This window comes from Malania oleifera, chromosome 1 (genome assembly GCF_029873635.1).
Source record: "Malania oleifera isolate guangnan ecotype guangnan chromosome 1, ASM2987363v1, whole genome shotgun sequence".
Taxonomy (NCBI): domain Eukaryota; kingdom Viridiplantae; phylum Streptophyta; class Magnoliopsida; order Santalales; family Ximeniaceae; genus Malania; species Malania oleifera.
Genome location: NC_080417.1, coordinates 73,848,590 through 73,871,883, shown reverse-complemented (window position 1 = coordinate 73,871,883; position 23,294 = coordinate 73,848,590).

The following is a 23,294-nucleotide window of genomic DNA, read 5'->3' as shown; positions in this document are numbered from 1 at the left end:
GTTTAATCTCAAAATTTACGTTCGTCCAATCAAAATTAAATTGCACTGAACTTGGTTCAGATTCGGGATTTCAAGATTGTTTGATTTCATTCTTAACAAATTAAATAACATGCACATTACACCCTAAAAACTAGCATTCATTACATTAAAAAGCAAAAATGGAAACCCTAGCCGACTTAAGGAAATACTGGAATACGCACTAATTAAAGATGGTAACTTTTGACACGAAATTAAAACACGTAGGAATGGAAACTTAATCAGACACAAACATGCACTAAAAACCATAACTTTAACACAATTCAAGAATTCAAACCAAAACTTAGTAATTTAAACACTTCAACAATATCCAGATGATATAAAAACACGAACTTTAACATGAAAGAACCTAAACTAAATCAAACCGCAATTAAAAACTAAATTTTTAAGAAAAGAAGGCAACTAGTTTAATAAAAACTATTTTTTTTTAGTTTTTTTTTTTTTTTTTTATTCCAAAGCTAAACCAGATACTATTAGAAATAATTAAATAACATGGAAGGATTCACTACTAAAATTGCCCCGCAAATCAAATAACTAGTTGAAACATACGAATATTAAAACAACTCAATCAACATCCCAAGGCTATTCTTTTCAATAATAAAAATACTTTACTTAATAAAAGATGAAAGCAAAGAAAGAAAAAGAAAAAGAAAAAAATAAAGAAAAGAAACATGATGATGCTCCCGGGTGTTTCCATAGGTGGCATAGCTGCTGCTGCTGCTTGGGTCTCCTCGGGTCTTTAAGGGAGCTGCTGCTGTGCGCCGTGAATTTGCAGAGGTGCTGGTTGGGCAGTGCTGGAGGAGCAGGGGCTGGTGCGTGGCTTCGGGGCTATTGCAGCAAGTTGCAGGCAGTGCTGGAAGATCTGCTGCTGCCGGAGTTGAGGATGCTACAGAGGATAGAGGGGCTGGCCGAAGGTTCTGGTGTCTGGTGTGTGGAGTTGCCGGAGAAACAGAGGAAGAAAGGAGGGGGAGTTTAAGGGAAGGACAGAGAGAAGAGACAGGGAGAGAGTAAAAGGGGAAGAGGAGGAACTAGGGAAGAAGGAATACAAACTGAAACAGAGAAAGAGAGGACTAGAATGAACCAAGGAAAAGAGAGGAAGAGAAGAAGAAGAAGATGAAGAGGAGAGAATGGGGAGCCCCGGGGGCTGCCTACGTAGGGGGAGGAAGCAGGGGAATAGAAAAGGAAATTGGGTGCCCTAGGATCCGTGAAGCCACGACCCGACTTGTTTGGAAAGGGTTGACCCGGCAACTTTATTTTTTTCATTTTTTTCATTCTCTGTTCATTGCAAATTTGACTCTTCTGGAGCCCATATCTCACAAAACTCAAAACATGAAAGTTGTAGATAATCCTTTTTTATTTCTGTAAAAATTTGAATCATCTTGATTAGAGCTCAGACAGAAAAGTTATGCATGAAATACGAACAGGTGTCGGTTTTGGTTTTTGAGATTTTTCCTGCAACAAAAAATTACCAAAACTTCATAAATGGTGCAATAAAGTTCAAGAATGATGATTTTGGCACTTTATTAAAATATTGGATGATTTTGGATATTTAATTAAAAATATAAATCGTAAATCCTGAGTTAAGATGCCCAATTACGCAGTTTCGGCGCGTAATCAACTTTCAAAATGAATTTTTAATTTTTAATGGAGAAATATATAAAATGATATCAAAATTTCAGCAATTAAACTCAATCGTACATTCCTATGAGTGCTTTAACTCATCAACGTCACTAAATTTTATAAAAGTCTAGTGAAAACTACTAAAATTTAGTCTCTAGACAGAATGATTGACCGCATGTTCTATTGATATTGGGCTTCAACATTCTCTTAATTGTAAATTTGATCCGTTAAAAACTATTTTTTTAATTTATTTATTGTGGCTTTTATCACAGCCGTATCGTCTCTAAATCCAAAGGTTGTGTGGTGTCATATATATGTTTGTAAGTCATGGGAAAAAGAGTGTATTGCTTGTCATTTTGTGCAAGGAGAGCTAGAGGGGGCTTTCTCCTTAGGAAGATTTTTTCTTCACTTGTTTGACAGGTGAAAGGGTGTATAGGGGATCTGGGATCGGGGAGAGTCTGATTAGGTTTTGTACTGCCATCGTTTCATAGTGAATTTTTTTTTCTAGGTGCACGCTCTATGAACGCAGGCAATCTTGACGAAGCACGTTAAATCTCTCGTCTACATTTTTTTTGTGAATGTTCTTTGTGCTATTTATTTTGTTGATTGGAAGATTAAAATCGTTGTGCGTCAACAAGTGGTATCAGGGCACAGTTTTAATTGGGTGCAGATCTGATAGATCATATCAGATCAAAAGAAATTTTTTGGATAGTTTTTTTGCGGGAGTGCTCAAGATCAGAGCGGTTCGTTCAAATTAGATTAAGGTACGCGGATTCGGATTAGGTGTCAAAAAATTATTCTGAAAATTTTCAATTGAAAAATTGGATTGAGGTACGCGGATTCAGATTAGATGTTGGAAAATTATTCCGAAATTTTTTCAATTGAAGGAGGATCATTTTTTAATTGAAGGTGTGAAAAAAGAAAACTGAAAGGAAAAAAAAAATTTCGTGAATAAAGAACATGATGAACAATGCTAGAATTGGGTGACAGACCTGGATTCATAATCGGGTCGGGTCCGGAACGCAACGAGTTGACACATAGGTCAAGAGGCTGGGGTGTGGGTCGGATCGAAGCAGAACCTACCGAGTCAAGGCATGGGTTAGCATCTGGGTCAGCTAGAACACGTGCAGGTCACACTTGCAGTGGATTGGGGATCTAGGTCGAGTGAAATGGGTCGGGTCGAGGCGCGGATCCTCCCCGTAAAGCGCTGATGTCACACTGACGTCAGAGGAGAGAAAGAAAAAGGAATTTTTTTTTTAAATGGTGAGTACTTCAATAACTAAGTTTGAGGTGGAGCCTTTTAATGGAAAAAATAATTTCAGTTTGTGGCAGAGCACCGTGAAGGATATGTTGGTCCAACGGGGACTGATTAAGACACTGTATGGGAAAGACAAGAAGTCAGAGACCATGTCAAATGATCAGTGGAAGGAGTTGGAAATGAAAACAGTAAGTACCATTCGCTTAAGTTTAGCTCCAGAAATTAAATACAGTGTGTTGAATGAAACATCACCAACTAAGCTTTGGAAAAAATTGGAGAATATTTATATGTCCAAGTCCTTAGTTAATAGATTGTATTTAAAGAAACAGTTGTATCAGTTGAGGATGACTGAGGGCACAAAAGTTAGAGACCACCTCAATTATTTCAATAAAGTGATCACGCAATTGCTGAGTATTGAGGCAAAAATTGAGGAGGAAGATGAAGCACCGATTATGTAGTATTCACTTCCCAATTCACTTGATACTTTGAAAACCACACTACTGCTAGGTAAGGAGACTCTTACAGTTGATGAGGTGACTGTTGCCATTCTGGAGAGTGAGAATTTTCACAAACCATATTATCTAGGACATAGAGAAGGGTTGGTGGCTAAGGGTGAGTCTAGCCAACAACGGGGCAGGGGTTCTAGCAGGGGTAATTAGAATCGAGGGAAATCTCAATCCAAGTCTAGGGGTAAGAATGGAAACTGGAGGAGTGGTTGTTTTTAATGTGGGAATGAAGGGCATATGAAGAAGGACTATCTAAGGAGGAAAAGAGATTTAAAGGAAAAGAATAGGAAGAAGACTGAGCAGGATACTGTAGTGGAGAGCAGTTCATCAGTTTTTGATGGGGATCTTTAGTTGTTACTACAAGTTCCAGTTACTTAGCCGATACCTTGACTTTGGATTTGGCGTGCTCATATCATATGTGTCCATACAGGGACTAGTTTGACTCTTATGAACCAATCTCTAGAGGGATGGTGTTGATGGGTAATGATGCTTTCTGTGGTATTCTTGGAATTAGAATGGTCAGAATCAGGATGTTTGATGGTGTGGTTAGAACCATCAGGGATGTGAAGCATATTCTAGATCTGAAAAAGAATCTGATTTCCTTGGGCTCTTTGGACAATAATGGTTTCTCTTTTTCAGCTAAGGATGGTGTGCTAAAAATGGCTAGAGGTTCATTGGTAGTAATGAAAGGTCATTTGAGGAACAATTTGTATACTCTGGTGGGTAGCACAGTGACAAGTGGAGCTGCAACTAGTTCCTCTTCAGATACAAATATAGATGATACTACTCTATGGCATATGAGGCTGGGTCACATGAATGAGTGTGGTTTACAGGAGCTGCACAGGCGGAACTTACTGGGAGGTAATTCTCGTTGTAAGCTTAAGTTCTGTAAATACTATTTGTTTGGTAAACAACGCAGGGTGAGTTTCAGAATAGGAAAGCGTACGAGCAAGGAGGTGCTGGAGTACATTCATTCAGATGTATGGGTTCAATACAAGTACAGTCTCAGAGTGGTGCTATTTATTTTGTCTCATTTATTGATGACTTTTCTAGGAAAATTTGGGTGTATTTTCTGAAGCACAATAGTGAGGTATTCAGTAAGTTCGGGGAATGGAAAACTTAGGTAGAGAAACAAACAGGGAAATAGGTGAAGTTTTTGAGATCTGACAATGGACTGGAGTACAAAAACAACCAGTTAATTGACTTCTTTAATGAAGATGGGATCAATAGGCACTATACAGTTCCACATGGGCCACAATAGAATAGGGTGGCTGAAAGGATGAACAGAACATTACTAGAGAGGGCAAGATGTATGAGGATTCACGCTAATCTGTCTAAGTCATTATGGGCAAAAGTAGTGAGTATGGCATGCTACCTAGTAAACAGGTCTCCTTTTGTAGCTATTGACGCAAAGATTCCTAAGGAGGTATGGACAGGTAAGCCCGTAGATTACTCTGTGTTGAGAATATTTGGTTGTCCATCGTATATGCATGTGCAGGAACAAGAAAGATCAAAGTTGGAATCTAAGTCCAAACTGTGCGTATTTCTTGGTTTCCAAGAAAGAGTGAAGGGATATCGGTTGTGGGAACCTATGGCACGAAAGGTTGTCATTAGAAGGGATGTGGTCTTAAATGAAGAAACCGTGTTAAATGAGAATACTGATAAGAAGGTAGAGTCTGATTCAGGAGGAGTACCTATTCAAGTGGAGCTGGACAATATTCATAATTTAGGTATGGGTAATACTTCAACTACTGTTGTTGATTCTTTTGCACAGGATACAATAAGACAGGCTACAGTCCCTCAGGAAATTTCTCAGACAGGTGATAGACATGAGCCTACAAGGCTAACCATTAGTAGAGAAAGGAGGAATGTTAAGCCTCTAGTCAGGTATGGGTTTGAGGACTTAGTTGCATTTGCTTTGATTACTAGTAGCGAGGATCCTTCTGCTTTTTAGGAAGCAATTTAGAGTTTTGAATGAGATAGTTGGCTTGGAGTCATGGTAGAGGAGATGGAGTCTCTTCATAAGAATAATACTTGGGTGTTGGTTCAGAAGCCCAAGGACAAGAAGCTGATTGGTTGTAAGTGGGTTTTCAGAAAGAAAGAACCTACTTCAGAATCAAAAGGGATAAAATATAAGGCTAGGTTAGTAGCAAAAGGATACAAATAGGAAAAAGGTATAGATTATAATGAAATCTTTTCTCCTGTTGTTAAGCATGTTTCTATTAGATCCTTGTTAGAATTGGTTGCCATGCATGATTTAGATTCGGAACAGATGGATGTAAGGAAAACTTTCCTTCATGGTGAGTTGGAGGAAAGATATCTTTATGGAGCAACTAGAGGGGCTTATGGAACAAGGTAAAGAACACCTGGTATGTAAGTTGAATAGGTCTCTTTATGGTTTAAAGCAATCCCCTAAGCAATGGTATAAGAGGTTTGATTCTTATATATTGAGGATTGGGTATGTTAGAAGCAGTTATGATAGTTATGTTTACTTCAGATTGCTTAATAGTGGTGTATATATGATCCTTATGATATATGTAGATGATAGTTGAATGTGTTGAAAGCCAGGTTACAGGATGAGTTTGAGATGAAGGATCTACAGCTAAAAAGATCCTTGGCATGGAAATTAGGAGGGACGGACAACAGAAAAAGTTGTGGTTGTCACAAGGTAAGTATATTGAGAAGGTGTTGGAAAGGTTTAATATGGATGAGGCTAAATCGGTAAATACACCTCTAGCTTCTCATTTTCAATTGTATGTTAAACTGTGTCCTTCTACTGATGAGGATAAGTTGGATATGGCTAGTATGTCTTATGCCAGTGCAGTAGGGAGTCTGATGTTTGCTATGGTATGTAGTAGACCAGACTTGTCATATGTAGTTAGTTTGGTATGCAAATATATGGCTAATACAGGTAGAATGCATTGGAATGCGGTGAAATGGATTTTCAGATATTTGCGTGGCACTTCTGATTATGGTATCTTGTTTGAAAATACTAATGATTGTAATGTTCAAGGTTATGTGTACTCCGATTATGTAGGTGATTTGGATAAGAGGAGGTCTACTTCTAGCTTCATTTTTATCATGGTTGGTGGTTCCATTAGTTAGAAGGCTATGTTGCAACCTACTACAGCTTTGTCAACTACAGAAGCTAAATACATAATTTTGGCAGAGGCAGGTAAGGAGGCTTTGTGGTTAACTTGACCGATTCAGGAACTTGGTGTTATGTAGGATAGGTTACACATATTCTGTGATAGTCAGAGTGTGATCCACTTGGCAAGAAATCAGGTCTACCACTTTTGCACGAAGCATATTGACGTGCGGTACCATGCAATTAGAGGTTGGGTTGAAAGTGGTAGGTTCCAGTTATTGAAGATCCACACAGATAGAAATGATGCATATATGCTCACGAAGCCTGTTATATTAGCTAAGTTTAAGCGTTGTTTGGACTTGGTTAGTAGTCTCTTGTTGATTGTTGACATAGCATCCCAGAGCATGGGGATGAGAATCAATGAAAGCAATAATTAAAGATACAAGAATTTACGTGGTTCGTCAATTTACCTACATCCATGGGAGCAGCGGCTGTTTTTCACTATCACAATGAAGCTTACAAAGCCCATGAAGCTTACACCAAGCTTAATTTAACTATGGTTACATAATAATGATTATATACAAATCTAATGCATACAGAAGACCTATAATTAATCTAAAACACTTATGTAGCGATCCCCCCGGAGGGAATTCTCCTAAAAACAACCAATCTACTGATCTTCGAATTGAAATTTCATGACGTTCACAAGCATAACCGTCGACGGTTTAGGTCAAATTTTCGATGGTTTGAAGCCAAGAATTATACCTCTACAACATTGCCTGAAAACTGTAGATGGTTTGCCCTCAAGGCTGCCATCTTGCATCTCTCTCTTAGTCCATCGCTTCACAATACTTTCCTTGGTACATGCATTCCACTCAAAACATGAGTCATATCTTCAACAATCTCCACTTTGGCGAATATTCACCACTTAAGAGAAATTTGAAAGTATAACCCCTGCTATTCCACCTGGGCTAGTAGATTGGGACCTGCCACCTGCCTAACACCTGGAGACGTAAACCAAGTCTAAGCCATACTTAAACTTGTTCATGGTAATAGGAACTCCACCTAGATGAACACCCAGCTCATTGAATGATCCTTAAAACCACAATGCTACCTTGGCAACTTTAGCCACTGCCAAGAACTCCAATCCAGTTGTAACCCATACAACCTGAGAATATACCCTAGACTTCCAAAAATTAGGCCTTCCCATAACATACCTTGTTGTAGGCCACCTTTCATCCAAGTCCCGTATGTAGTCTCCATCTGTGAACCTCACAATTGACAGATCACTCTATTGCATGCCGAAGTACCCAACTGCATTGGCATAGGAAACCTTTGTCACGTTCCAAAATCACCATCTGTGTTGTATCTCAGTTATATACTAAATGTTTGAACAGGTGTATATCTCTGTAAGCACAAGTGATAGATACCATATGGAAGTTGTAAAAGGACGTAAACGATCATATCTCGGTGTATTTCATGGGATTGTGTTGGAATTGGTGTATTCCCAAGAGGAGGGGGGTGAATTGGGTATTTAAAACTTCCTAGGTTGATTCCAGTTCCATAAATAGTATATCGCAACCTAGGGTCTATCTATGCAATTCCAAATGCACAGATAAATATAAAGTGTGGAAATTATTTCATGCGCAACATTCACAGACTATTGAAAGTAACATACACGTGCAATAAATAAATTATAGAAATATAAATTGCAAACACGATATGTTATCAGGGTTCGGCCAATACTTCCTACGTCCCCACCTCTAGCTCGTAAGCCCGGAGATTACAGTATGACTCACTCAATGCATGGAGAGGCACAGATTACAACCAGGTCAATTAGCGGAGCTGACCTCAACCTACAACTACACCTTACCAGGATGGTGCACCTAACTTTCCTAACCAGGTCAAAACCAATCTGAGACTTTTACTAGGGCAAGTATCCCTCTTCAGGCCCACGTCTGGAATACAATCAATTACAAATTTTGTGTACAAAGATATGTGCTTCTATTACAAGTAGATTATGTACCAATACGCACAACCAATAATCAACGCATGTTAAATGATAGAACTATAATCTCAGTGTAGATATGTGCAATAACACTCAATCTAATGTCAATAAACACTTTAATAAAAGAGTGTATTACCAATCCATCTTTGAACACATATGTAAATATATTTCAACCACAAGTAGGGTTTCAAATATTTTCATAGAATATAGTCAAAATATATCTAAGATGATTTTCTCAAAATTCTAGCGCAAGAGATATTTGAAATCAAGCTTGTTTGAAAAATATTTCATAAAGAACAAGAACAAGCCTTTGAATACTTGCAACAATAATACAAGATTCACAAGTTCTAAAGAGTATTCCCACCGAAGAGTTATGATTTAAATCACAAGGGGACTCTCAAGCTCTTTCTCAAAAAATCAACATCAAACACATACGATGAGAGTGTGAGCCAATATAAACAAAAATAATAAACTTACTAAAGGATTTTAGAAAGTAGGATGAGTAAGAGATGGATTTATGGCTTGTATATGATAAAACAAGAGTTTTGAAATTTAGAGAGTTTTGGCTAATGATATTTGCTAATCCATGTTTAATATTTCCAAATGAACTAGTATTTATAGACATTCATAAAATTACAACTGTTGGGGAACATAGATGGAATTTTAGGAAACATTAAGTACGGTTAATAAAAAATAACCTTGTTTTAACCTCGATAAAATTCGAGCAAGCCAAGAGGTTCGGTCGACCATTTTTAAGGTTCAATCGACTGGGTTGCTCAGTTTGGTTAACTAGGATGAATTTGAACTGAGAAGATGGTCGACCAAGTTTGAGGCGATTTTAGAATCTCCAAGGTTCAATCGACTAGACTGAGTTTGGTTGATGGAACTTGGATGTTTGGTTGACTAGGTCAATTTTCTACTAAAATTTGGTCAACCAGGGCGTTGGGATTTCCCACGTGCTAGTTCGGTCGACCAGGATGTTGCAGTTCATTTTATGGACGACCAAGTGGTCAACTGTTTGACCCTGGGGAGATTCGGTCGACCAGGAGTCTTAAAGTGTTTTGGTTCGGTCGACCAAATGGTCAACTGTTGACCTGGGGAGGTTCGGTCAACCGAGAGACTCTGTAGGTTTAAGTTCGGCCGACCGACTATATAAGATTTGTGCATTCAAGTCCTATTTTTCTTTTAAAATCACCCCTATTCACATGATAATTATTTCTAAGATTTATGGGGGCTTTTTATGCAACATATTGGGACTTATGGTCAGTGTAAGGTCTTTGAGCATATACCCTAAAAATTCAGCGTCGGTCGACCTGATCCCTAAGGTCCATCTATGGTCTTGATTTTTCCTATGGTCCTTATTGAGCTTATAGTCCTATTATGCATGCCATGCATTAATTATTACAGACCAACGATTATAATTACAGACCCAAATGATAAGTAAAAATACAACCTAAAATAAACGAAGGCTTCATGCTCTGCTCCTTGTCAATTCCATGGATTTTGCGAAAGATGTTCTCATTTAAGTGCGTCTCGGCTTCCATCTCTCATCTGTCATTTATTCTTAGAGAAGTAAACATGTTCATACACTTAGCATACATATGAGATATTTTGGTTTGTCATAATTAAAACAGGAGACGGACTCAAAAAGTCAACATACTACAAAGGGACATAGGATGAAGACTTTGTTTTAGTTTTTGGTTGCAATAGTAACTTAGGGTTGTATGTGCATGCACGTTCATGTGATTTAAATTGAAACTTAAATGACCTTAGATTGACCATAGGACCTCCAAGTAACATGAAAAACCTTTTTCATAAAATGCCTAACTTATACAAAGGTTTTAAAATGGTTTTGAAGTTAAAAGAAGGCAAAAAAAAAAAAAAATTAATTTTTACAAAGGGGTTAGTCAACTGACCAGTCAATTGAAGCGATTTTATCAACCAAATCTTTCTTATCTTGAGAAGTATTCAACATGAAAGTTGTTGGATTCTCTCTTAGCTTTCTGTTCATACCAAGAACGTTCAAATTGGAGTTATATAGAAAACATTATGGTTAAAACACTAAAAGGTGTTTGTAACAAAAAAACTCCCTCCATGTTTCTTCCATCTCATTGATGGGCGTTTTTCTCAATCCATAATTTCTTATCTTAAATGGTGTTCAACATGAAAGTTATGGGATTTTTTTTATTAGGTTTCTATTGATACCAAGAATGTTCAATTTGGAATTTTATAGAAAACGTTATGGTTAAAACACTGAAAGATGTCTACACAGAAAACCTGAGGATAGCCGACCGAACCTCACGTGTTTGAAGCTTCAGTCGACCGAGGCTTGCCCACAGCCAACCAAACCTTACTTTTTTGAACCCTCAGTCAACCGAGGTTTGAGATCAGTCGACCGACCTTCTCGGGAAAGCGTCCCAACGGTCGAAAAACGGCAAGAATTCAAAATAAAATATTATTTTCCTTACCCCTCCCCCCCCCCCCAAAACGGCCATATAACGACTAGACATGATTTTTAGCCCATAAAATACGTACCCAAACACTTGAAAAATGTTAGCGAAACACTTGGGAAGCATATTTGCAAATTCTTTATTTCTCTCTCCATTTTTATACCTTAGTATGTTACAATTTCTCTATTTCTCCTACCCTTTTTGAAAATCTTTTTGGAGAAAAATATTTTTGGGGTTTTATTTGAAAAAGCTTAAGCATGTATATTATTTCACATGTATATTGGTTGGATGCCTTGTTGGTCAAATGGTTTTTAAAGATCAAAATTTTCCACTTTTTATTTAAAAAATATTTTTTGAGAAATTTCTTTTTGGTTATTCAAGAAAGGCTTAAGCTTGAGCATATATTTACATACATATATATATTGCTTGAAAGCCTTTTAGCTATTTATTTTAAAGGTCAATCGTTTTAAAAAGAAAGCCCTAGATTCTCCCATCCTTTTATTTGAAAATATTTTTGGAAAATATTTTTGGGGTTAGTTCAAGAATGCTTTGAGCATATATATTCATTGATATATATATTGTGCTTGTGAAAGTTTCTTGACAATGGCTTGAGTGAATATTCACTTTCATATATTTTTTTCGGAAGTCTTATTTAATATAAATTTTCTAAAGGTCATTTTGTTTAAAAGGAAATCATTTTCCATACTCTTACCGATTTACTTGAATATATATATTTATATTAAGAGGATTTTTTATTTACTCTACTAAGCTTCATTTCATAAATCATATGAGAGTGCATGAGATCTTAAATGTGTACATTTATGCTTATTTGAGAAACACTTCTTTGTACAAAAATTTATTTTTCATTTTATTGTATTCCCAACTTGAGATCATCGAAAGAGGAGGCACCATCTTGTAAGGTGTGAGTTTTTGCATCGCCCGTAAAGTGTGGCACCGGATTGGTTCAGACCCGGTTAGGAGAACTAGGAGCACCATCCTATAAGGTGTAGTTGTAAAGGTTGGGCTCAGCCCTGTAATGTGAGCTGGGGTATTCCTCGTTCAATAAGGAAAGGAGGTTGTAATTGGTGATGCTCCACCCATCAAGCGAGCACTTAGTAGAATCCTCTTACCTGTTAGCTTAAGGCGACGACATAAGTAGGATTGACCGAATCCTGATAACAAATATTGTATCTGCTCTCTCTCTCTCTCACTCCTTATCTCATTTACTTTCTGCACTTAAATTTTCATGTGTATGCTGGCTGTTATAACTATTTATATGCACACATTTATTTTAAATGAGATATGTTCCACGTGTATGTCTATTTTCGTTGCTTAAATTATTCTACATACACACATGTACTTTGAATGAGATGTGATTTGTGGTGAATCGACAAAATGTTTAAATTAGCCAAAAAATTTTAAAAACCAATTCACCCCCCCACCTCTTGCGATCACACCAATTTCAACAATTGGTATTAAGGTCCGGTTGTAATAAGTTTAACCGCATTTGCATAAAGATTACAACGACTCATATGTGTGCATCCCTGTTTTGAGTGGGACATCTCTTTGCATTTCCTCCATTGTTTTTATAGTATAAATTTTACCATTTGAAATGAAAAATCATTTTTGTTAAATCAATTGATTAGAGGGTTTGGAAAGTGATTGTTAAAGAAAATTTTATATCCCATATGTTTTTAAAATTTATTGTTTTTCCAAAATGAATTGAATGGGCATGACATGGTTAATAAAGCATATCATTTTCAATTCCATGCATATATTTATATTGTACCTTAGTTACTAATGCTCTTGAAAGAGATTATGTTTTGTATTAGTGCTAAGGAAATTTTGGGAAAAATAAGTGGTATGGAAAAACCAAGAGAGAGGAGAACGTCACACCAAGGATTTTGAGCTTAAATGATTAAGAAGGAGCCAAAATGAAAAAGGTATATCTTTTCTCCTTCTACTTTATTGAATGTTTTAAGAAATGATTCAAGTTGTTTATATTGTGTTAAATCTATTTGTGAATCATTTGATTTTTTTTTTGTATTGTTTGCATGTCATCTTATGAGGTTCATTTCAAAGGAATTTTTTTTTATATACTCTTTAAGATTTTAGGATATAATATATATAAGGGGTTACATTGCTTTAAATGCTTAAATAGTGTTTTATGCTTAAAATTTTAAATTTTAATATACACTATTGTTATATTAAGATTATTAGGAAAATGAGCCAATATGTGATCTAAAGCAATAATATCCAATCCTTTGCTTAACTTATATATTATCATGATTGGTTAATATATATTAAGATATTGGCTATTGCATGATTATAATTTGTGAATTCCCTTCATATTGACAAAGGAGCTTTATTAGTTGAAAATTATTTTTTTGCTATGCATATGCTTAAGGTCAAATATCTTAAATATAGCATATTTTGTCTACCAAGCTAATCGCTAAGATTGAGGTTTAGGGAATTTATCATAGTATTATATATATCATATAATCCTAAACTTATTAAGGAATTTAAATGATTAATCATATTCACATGCTTTCAAGGCTAATCCCCATAATAAAATTTTTAGTTAAATCTAAGTATAAAAAGCCAAAGTTGATTTATTAAAAATTTAAAATGTTTTGGCTACAAAATTGAGGGGGAGCAACAAACTTAAAATTCATCTAATAAACACCCAACTATATTGTGCATAATTTGGAAATGTTTTATTATGATATTTTTATTGGATGATTTGTTTGCACTGAATGCTAAATATCCATCTTTGCCTTATACTTATATCATTTGATGGATGACCTAAGTTTTAGCATGATCCATTGTTTGAGCTGAATGTGAATATCCATTGTTTGCTAAATGTTTAAATTCTTTGTTAGCTTTGGTGCAACCCCAAAAGGGGGGTGAATTAGGTATTTAAAAATTATCGCCTACGTCAATCAATTTAACAACAGTATTGCACAACCTAGGGTCAGTCTGTGCGATCAATAAATAAATAAACATACACATGCAGTAAAAGTAAAGTGCCAAAAAGTAAATAATACACGCAATATGTTATCGAGGTTCGGCCAAATTGCTTACGTCCCCGCCTTGGTTAACAAGCACAAGGATTACCACTATAGGCTCTCTTAACGGGTGGAGTGGCACCTAAACAACCAGGTCAATTAGCACAGGACTAACCTCAACCTTTACAACCAAGTCAATTAACAAAGGGCTGACCTCAACCTACACAATCCTTCCGGACTGGATTACCGCCCCCTCTGGCTACGTTTGGAAATACAGTAGTAATTTCTCAATGAAATGGTACAGTGATTATGCTTTCATGTAAAGCAGATATGTACCTAATATGCACAATAATCAATACACTACCAAAAGATAGGATTTGGTAAGCTCAGGTAGTCTAAGTGTCTACTCTCAAATATTTATGCAAATGTTGCAATCAGTGCGTGAGAGTGTAAATGATATGATCTTTGTGTCAAATAATGATTTCAATCACAATGCACAAACAAAGATCACAAGCACACTTCAAATATCTCAACAAATAATTTTCTCAATATAAACCACAATAGATATTGAAATTTAATTTATAAAATGATTTGATCTATGTATTCAACAAGATAAAGTCAATCAAAGGATATTTCAGCAAAGATCTTTTTGCATATGCACAAATATCTCAACAAAATATTTCTCAAAGTAAATCACACGAGATATTTGAAATAGGTTTGTCAAAAAATATTTCATCTTTGTGTTAAGATGATATTATCAATCAAGAGGTACACTAACAAAGATCTTCACAAGAAAACTATCCCAAAAGTATTTTTATGAAAAATAAGCATACGGGATATTTGAAAGAGGTTCGTAAAAAATTATTTCACAAACAATAAGCAATATGAACTCTTGAGTATTACAATGATGATGCAAAACTCACAAGCTCTATGAAGTTTTCTTACGGAAGACTTATTAATAAAGTCTCATCGAAAAACATCAAACTTACTATTGGATAAAAATATATATCAATCAACTAGAACTAACGAGAGTGTAAGCTTAACTAGATACTCACAATAGCATTCTTACTTAGCAAGGTTTGCAATGAGGATTAGTAAGAATGAAGAAATGAAGTTGGGATGTGAGAAATAGAGCTTCTGAAAATCAGAGAAAATTTTCTAATTATTTTGCTAATCAAATGCTAATTATTCCAAATGAGGGGGTATCTATAAACATCCCCAAAAATATAAGCGTTCAGAAAACATATGGAATTATTAGGAAAATTTTAAAATATTTTAATATAATTAACCCCGTTTAAAAATATTAACCACGGTAAAAATATTGGGCAACCCGAGCGCAACGGTTGACCAAAGGAAGTTCAGTTGACCAAGTTGCTTGAAGTTCAGTGGACCGGGAACAATTTGAACTACAAGTTCGATCGACTAGACATGGAGGTTCAGGGCGATTTTTCCCTTTTAGCGCGGTTCAGCCGACCGGGAACTTTTTGAACTATCTAGTTCGGTTGACCAAACCGTTGAGTTCTCACACGTGGGAACTCAGTCAACTAGGGCGTTGTTATTCATTTTGGGTACGGTCGACCAGAATGTCAATTATGTTGACTCCTAGGGAGTTCGGTCGACTGGGTATAAATGAACTAGCTAAGTTCGGTCGACTGGGCTGTGGTCAATCTGTTGACCCGATCCTGGTTCGGTCGACCGAACATGCAACTTAAGTGCATTTCAGTTCTTTTTCCTTACATAATCACCCTATCCATATGACCATAATTATTTATGCATGTATGAGTGTCCTAGGGTCATTCTAGACCATTTTCTTTTTGAGGACGCTGAAAAAATCAGGTGTCGGTCGACCTAATCCCTAAAGTCCATCTATGGTCTTGAGATTATCCATCCTATCATGCAGGTAAGACATTAATTATTACATACCATGTTCCTATCTTACTATTACAGACCCAAAATGATAAATATATAAATTACAATACAACATGAAATACTTTTTAGGGTCTTTAGGTCTTTCAACTTATAGTCTTTGTGCCATTGATTTTGACCTTCCAAGTGTATACCTGCACATATCCTCAAACATCCATTAAATACAACAGGTATTTGTCATTATCAAAACTGGGCGTGACCTATAAGGTCAACATTCTTTGAATGGATAGCTTATATAAATTGCTACTAAATTGCATGTTGGTTAGTTTTTATAAATATCATTAGGCATGCAAAATAATTTAATAAGTTGGTACATGTTGAATTATAAATCGGTATATGCATATTTTAAAAACATGTACCAATTTTATGTTCCTTGATTTTTCCTAGAATGCTTAAAACTTTACACATTCTATATACCTAGGAAAGTCTAGTTCATGGACACCATTTGGTCGTAATCCTTGGATTATGAATTTCACTCTTGACTTAACGTGTTGATCATCATGTTATAACATTCAAGTCCATGTAACTAAGGAAATTACATGACTTAGGGGGAGTTTTTCATCTTACACACACTCATTGTGTATTTTGAGTTGTGTTTTCCCTTATATTAAACCCCTAAATGTACATCATCCTTGAGCTAAATTGCAAGTATGTGTACATGCTAGTATATAGGGGAGCTTAAGCCCCATCCTTGAGAAAACGATTAAAAGCACCTGCCCCATGGATTCACATTATTATTGTTTCTACTTTTTGAGTCCTAAGACTTTTCGGTGTACTACGAACATCATATCCCGCGCCTATTGAATCAGTACTTGATATGGATTGTTCTAGGGACATATGAACATCTTGCATGTCTTAAATGTTAAAGTTCTTATGCATGTGTGTTCCAAATTATTTTGCTGGTTGAACACAAATATCTTAACATATATCCAATAAAAATAAGTTAAATGATTTAAATTTGTTGTTTATACTACTTAGTGAATTTTTCACAATTAGTTTCTAGTATAAGTAGCTAAAAGCATCTAAGCATGTATTCAAATTCATAGGGGGAGCGTTTGAAATTATAGTTTATCTTTCTATGCTCACCAACATTTTGGGCTTAGATCTGCATTAAATTTTCTGTGGCATGTACTTAAGTGTGATGATTTTATTGAGAAACTTAAGATGAAATATATTAGCCAAAATTTATTTGATTTGCCATATGATCTAGGATTAAAATGTCTGATATTTTAGATCTATATGATTGCATTTTTCTGGTTGATATATAAATTGTTTTTGTGCTTAAACGTATACTAGGAAAAACACAACTTGCTTGAATTTATTTGTTAAAGTTTCTTTTTCAGCAAGTATAATCCCCAGTAATTATTAGTAATATCAAAGGGGGATATTTTCTTTAAAATGAATTCTTTTTAGCAAGAAGTGAACTTATGTATGAAATATCGTATCGCTTGCCTGTATGCTTAAAGACATTCATCGCATATGTTTTGAAATTTCCTTAAATACTTTTTGTCATGATATTTCTAAAAATCAAAGGCAAAGGGGGAGAAAGTTTAAATCCTCTTCTTTTCAAAAAAAGATTTTTTTTACCCTTTTGATGATGACAAAAGGGGGAGAAGATGTATGAGCAAAATTTTATAACTATGTTCTCCTGCTCTCATGTTTTAAACAAAAATAGAAAATGATGATTGTACTTAACTGAATATATTTTTCAAAGTATAGCTTCAAACATAAATTGCCCAGCTTCAAACATAAACTGCACATTTAACCCAACTGGACTTAAATGTATAACTTGAAAAAATTAGAGTCTTCATGTTTGAATATGAATTGTATTGCATATCTTTTAAATTATGCATATTGTTAGGGGGAGCCTTGTAACGACCCATAAATTCATACCATTTTTTTTTTATATATATAGACTGTAAAATTATATTACTCTGATACCTCTCATAAAATCTACTATAATGTCTTTGTCCAAAGTGGACAACAAGAATACCTGTACATAGAAACAAAACACCTATACATCGGAAAACATAAATTACATCATCATAATTACAATATCAGAGTTTCAGTAGTTTCCAAACATACATACACATCTCTCCAAAATCATCCACCAAAACTCCTAGGAACAACTCAAAAATACATCTCCCAAAATCACTTACCCAACAGATAGGGTAGTACAAGGATCTCCTCTATCTTCGAGTTTGATCTGCTCGTCTAACTAGATCACCTGAAATGTTTATAAATACTTGGATGAGACAACTCTTAGTAAGACGAAATATGTTATTACCAGTGTGTGGCAAATGAATCTACGTGAGCAATATATTTATTAATCAGGCTATAACTGGGATAACATATAAAGATAAGATACATCATAACTCACACTTTTGTCACTTAAAGTACAAGTTTTTATTAACTTTATACTTAATCATACTTTTAGCTACTTTATATATATATATATATATATATATATACTTTTTGTTTTCTGAAAATATATATACATATACATAATTGTGAAAACTTTCCTGGATAGATAACAGTATGTCATGATTTAACCCCTCGTGACAGGGTTGTGCAGCCCGTGGGCTAAACTTATCACTGGCTGACCTACTGGGATAAGTCAACTAAAAACCTCAGTCATCAAATTGGCCGCCTCAACCTGAACTATCAGGGAGTCTTCGTCTTTTCCAAGGCACAATCGACTTGTGTGGTTGCACTTTGAACTGTAATAGCTACGGTACCATGCTCTGTAATCTGATATGGTCCATCAGGGTCTGATACTATATAATACTATTATATATATATATATATATGTATATATATATATATATATTACTATTTTACCATGATTCTGTAATAAACTGTGTTAACCATAACGTTGTAATAAACTGATCTGTGTAAGCTATAATATTTGTATGTTATGGTTCTGTAATATCTATTTATCATGGTTCTATATTCTGAATATCATGGTACTGTGAAAACTGTATATCATAGTTTTGTATAACCATCTAAACTACAATTCTGTAAAACATTGTATAGCCATAGCTCTGTAAATAAAAAAAATTGTATGATTTGTATATCATGATTCCGTAAAAACTATATAACTGTTGTTCTGTAAAAGTTGTATAGAATTCTATACTATACCAATATTCTCATGCCACACAATAATTAAAACTCATTAAATATAATCTGTAAAACTGTATAATTTCTTACTCTGAATTATTCAAAATCTTACTCTGGAAACCCATAATCATATACTATATTTTACTGGTTAAAATCTCTAATTTAACTGCCATAACATATTTCCCTCGCCTAATTAACTAGGAGGTCTAACTCCAACTCTATCCTTACGCCCACAGCGTATCAAACTCAGAATCTTGAAATGATGTATATTTCCTAATTCAATCAACCCGAACTCAGAATAATAACTATACTCGAATTTTCCCCAGGCTCACATATCTTATTTTATCTATGAAATTCTAAACCATTAGTTATTTATCAACTTTACCTGAGTTCCCGAGGAAACACCCGTAGGGATCCTCAACCCATGGCTGCAGTGTTCAGGATTCCAAACCCTGAAACCACATCAACCCCAGTTTAATGAACTCAAACTTTAGTATAGTAACATCTAATACATTTTCTCGGCCCAAAAATACCTAATAACCATGAAAATCTTAAAATAACTCACTTACCCTGATTTTGGGATGGTGCCCAAGAACTCCAAACAACCAATCTACTCCAGTAATCTTGCATAGAATCTCCCCACGAACCTCATGGCAGTTCCCGATCGTCAAACTGGGCTTTAAAGAAGTGAGGATCATAGAGAGAAGGTGTCCAGGATGAATTTTAAAGAGAGAATGAGAGAGTGATTGCTTTCTCTCGCCAAAAACTAATTTTCACGTATATATTGATGGGTGCCCACATGGCTTTGTTGACGAGACATGTGGCCTCATCGACGAACCCAAGAAGGGATTTTGTCGATGATGGTAGCGAGATCGTCAACGAACCATTAAGGTCTGAAATTCCCTTCTCAGTATCGCTTCATCGATGAAACTTGAAATGCCCCAAACCCTTAAACCTGGGTCCGGTGCGTTATACCTGATCATATCCTCATAAATCATATTCCAAAACATACGTAGCGGAAAAACATGATCATAATCTCCATATAACATAATACCAGAGTTTACTAATTCTAACTATAATCCATGTTAAATCATCCAACACCTACATTTCCATAAATCTACATAACTCCCAAAATAATTCAGTATGTTCACAAACTTTCTTTCTCCACAGACTTAAAATATAAGGACGTAAAACATAAATTTTGTACATCTCAAAATTAACATAGCAATATACCATTTTCTTTTATATTCCCCAATAACGCTATAAAAACCTCGAGCTCTCAAAGCTCGACCTCGAGAAAATCCTGAAAAAAAATACATTCATATTCGGGTGAGACACATTTCAGTAAGGGAAGAAACCATATATTAAAGCAGTGTGTGGTCAACATGAGTTTATATATAACATAATATTTAACATTTGAAAATCGTTAACATAATTTTTAAAATCATTCCCTGATCCTAATCAAACACATACAAATGTTTAATCCACGAGATTTCCCGAGGATAGGGGTGATTACCCGCCCATACAAGTAGCACCCCTCTGCTCTGATACTTAGGCAACCCAAAGGTCAAAGCTAAAGCATACCAGGGCACTCACCTTACTCAGTAAGCCTTCAAGTGATAAATTAATCTCGTACTCATGCATTCAACAATAGTTTATCGGCAAAGGCCCTAAGGATAGGGAATTCTACCCGCCCATACAAGTAGGTTCCCTCTGCCCTAGTACCTTGTGTGGCTACTGCCACATCTGTAGCTACTAGTGCACTTGCCTTACTCAGCAAGCCCTCAGGCGAAAGGTACGCCTTGTCCAATCGTAACATGTTCTACGTACATACGTACTTCTAATATCATAATACATCATTCTATTCTGTCATTATACATTCATGCACATTCATTCCTGTTCATAACTTAACTTTGCATTTCGTTTCACTTTAAGTGACTTTTTCCCATTTACATCATTTGCCTTTGTCATTTCGTTTCATTGCCATTTCATTAGTTATTTCATTGCATAACATTTCATTTCATTACTTCGTACTACAGCTGGTCTTTAGCCATCATCAATTAGTCTACGTAGAAACGTGCTAAATCTGCTAACACAACTCCTTTTAGCTGTCATCAGTTAGTCTACACAGAAATGTACTAGATCTGCTAACAGGGCTCTCTTTCAGCTGTCTTACATTTACATGGTTGCATTTAATATACACAGGCAACATTGTCCATATCATATTTTATTTTCATTGCTTTACTTACTTAGCCTGCATTTCATACATTTAACATATATTTGCACAGAATCTCATGCCACACAATTTAACAGTAAAATTCATACATTGTCTGTAAAATAAGCCAACCAACATTTAATGTTTATATACTAAAAATACCTTTCATTTCTTACGTAATTATCCTGAAAATATTTTCCACTTTCATCAATTCATTTTCGCATATACATATCTAATAAACAACTCTAAACTTGGAAAAAAAATATAATTTAAACAGTTGGCATTTTACCTATATCGAAACATATACACATACATATAACACAATTTATTTTTTCATTAAATTCATAAAAATTCTGATTTAATATATATTTTTCTCCTTACCTAGTTTCTTGAACTACGCCAACAGGGAATTCGAAAAATACCTGCGGCACTCACCCAGACCCTGAAATTAAATTCCTAGTTCCAATAAATTATTCATGAATAAAATATTAATTTAATAATTCCTAGGGTCATAATTCCTAAATAAATAATAATATCCCTAAATTTAGTCAAATTCTCAAATCCCACTCTCGCTTTGGAGTAGGGCTTAAAAAACCCCAATTGACAAATTACCTACGTCAAAATGACGATAACGACGGCTAGGACCCCGTGGTGGTGTCCGTTCGTCAATTTAACTACATATTTACGGCGAAATTGAGAAAATGGAGAAAAATTACCTTTTTCCAAAAGCAGTGCCTAAGCCGTTCCCATGAAAAATCTGCTTCAGTAGAAATGTCGGCAGCGGAACCAGGAATCCAACGGCACCTTCTGTTTTTCGATTCGCTACCAATTCACCGAGTAATTGAGAGAAGAAGAGAGATGAGACGGAGGAGTGGCTGCGCGTACTGAACGCAGGAAAGTTTGTAGGGGGGGGGGGGCGTGCCTGACATCTTCTCTTTCTTCTTCCTTCTTCTTTCTTCTTCTTTCTTCTTTCTTCTTCTTTTACTTTTCTTCTGTCAGTACTTTATATATTATATTAACCATATATATATATTTCTCTTATTTCAATTAGTTTTTTTTTTTTAAATCCAATGAAAAAATATTTAATTTAATAACTAATTATTTAATTATTTAATTTATTTTAATTTAATTTAATTTCTTTAATTTTAATTTTTTTTCTCTTTTCCCACGTCATTCCTTTTATTTATTTTTCTGTTATTTTATTTATATATTTTTTCCAAATTATTTTAACTCTTTTAAATTTCTGGGTCTTTACAAAACTCATGTACTCATCCACGATCCATACAAGTAAGTTCGTTGACAAAACCTTAGGATTTGTTAACGAACCCTGATTTTGCCCTTCTTTAGAATTTCCTTTCTCCCACTTAACTCCCTTTTTCCTTATTATTATTATTATTTTTTCGGATCTCTACATTCTCCCCTTCTTATAAAAATTTTGTCCTCAAAATTTGCTATCTATGTTATACACCATCCCTTGAGGAAAAATTCGCTACTTATTTTATTAATTACCCTTACTTACAGAAGAGGAATACAGTGGTTACATTTACGGTTCTCGGAGATTACAATAACAAACTAAAATTTCCCCCAAACCAATTATATCCTATAAACTTAAAACACAACTTAATACATCAATTACCCTGTACTATATAAAACAAAATCGAAACAAATGTGGGTACTTCTATTGTATCTCTTCCTTGAGCTCCCACGAAACTTCATCCACTATGTGATTCCTTCACAGGACTTTTACTAGTAGTATTTTCTTGGTGCACAATTCCTGTTCTTTACTATCTAGAATCTGCACTAGTATTTCTTCATATACTGAAGTATCTCGAAGCTCTAACTCCTTATAGCTGATCACGTGGGATGAATCCGGGGCGTATTTCCTCAACATAGAAACATGGAATACGTCATAATTGTGGATAATGCTGGTGGTAAAGCTAATCTATAGGCAACTGGACCTACTCTTTCAAGTATTTCAAATGGGCCAGTGTACTTAGGGCTCAACTTACCCTTACTCCCAAATCTCACAACTCCTCTCATTGATGCTACTCTTAAAAAC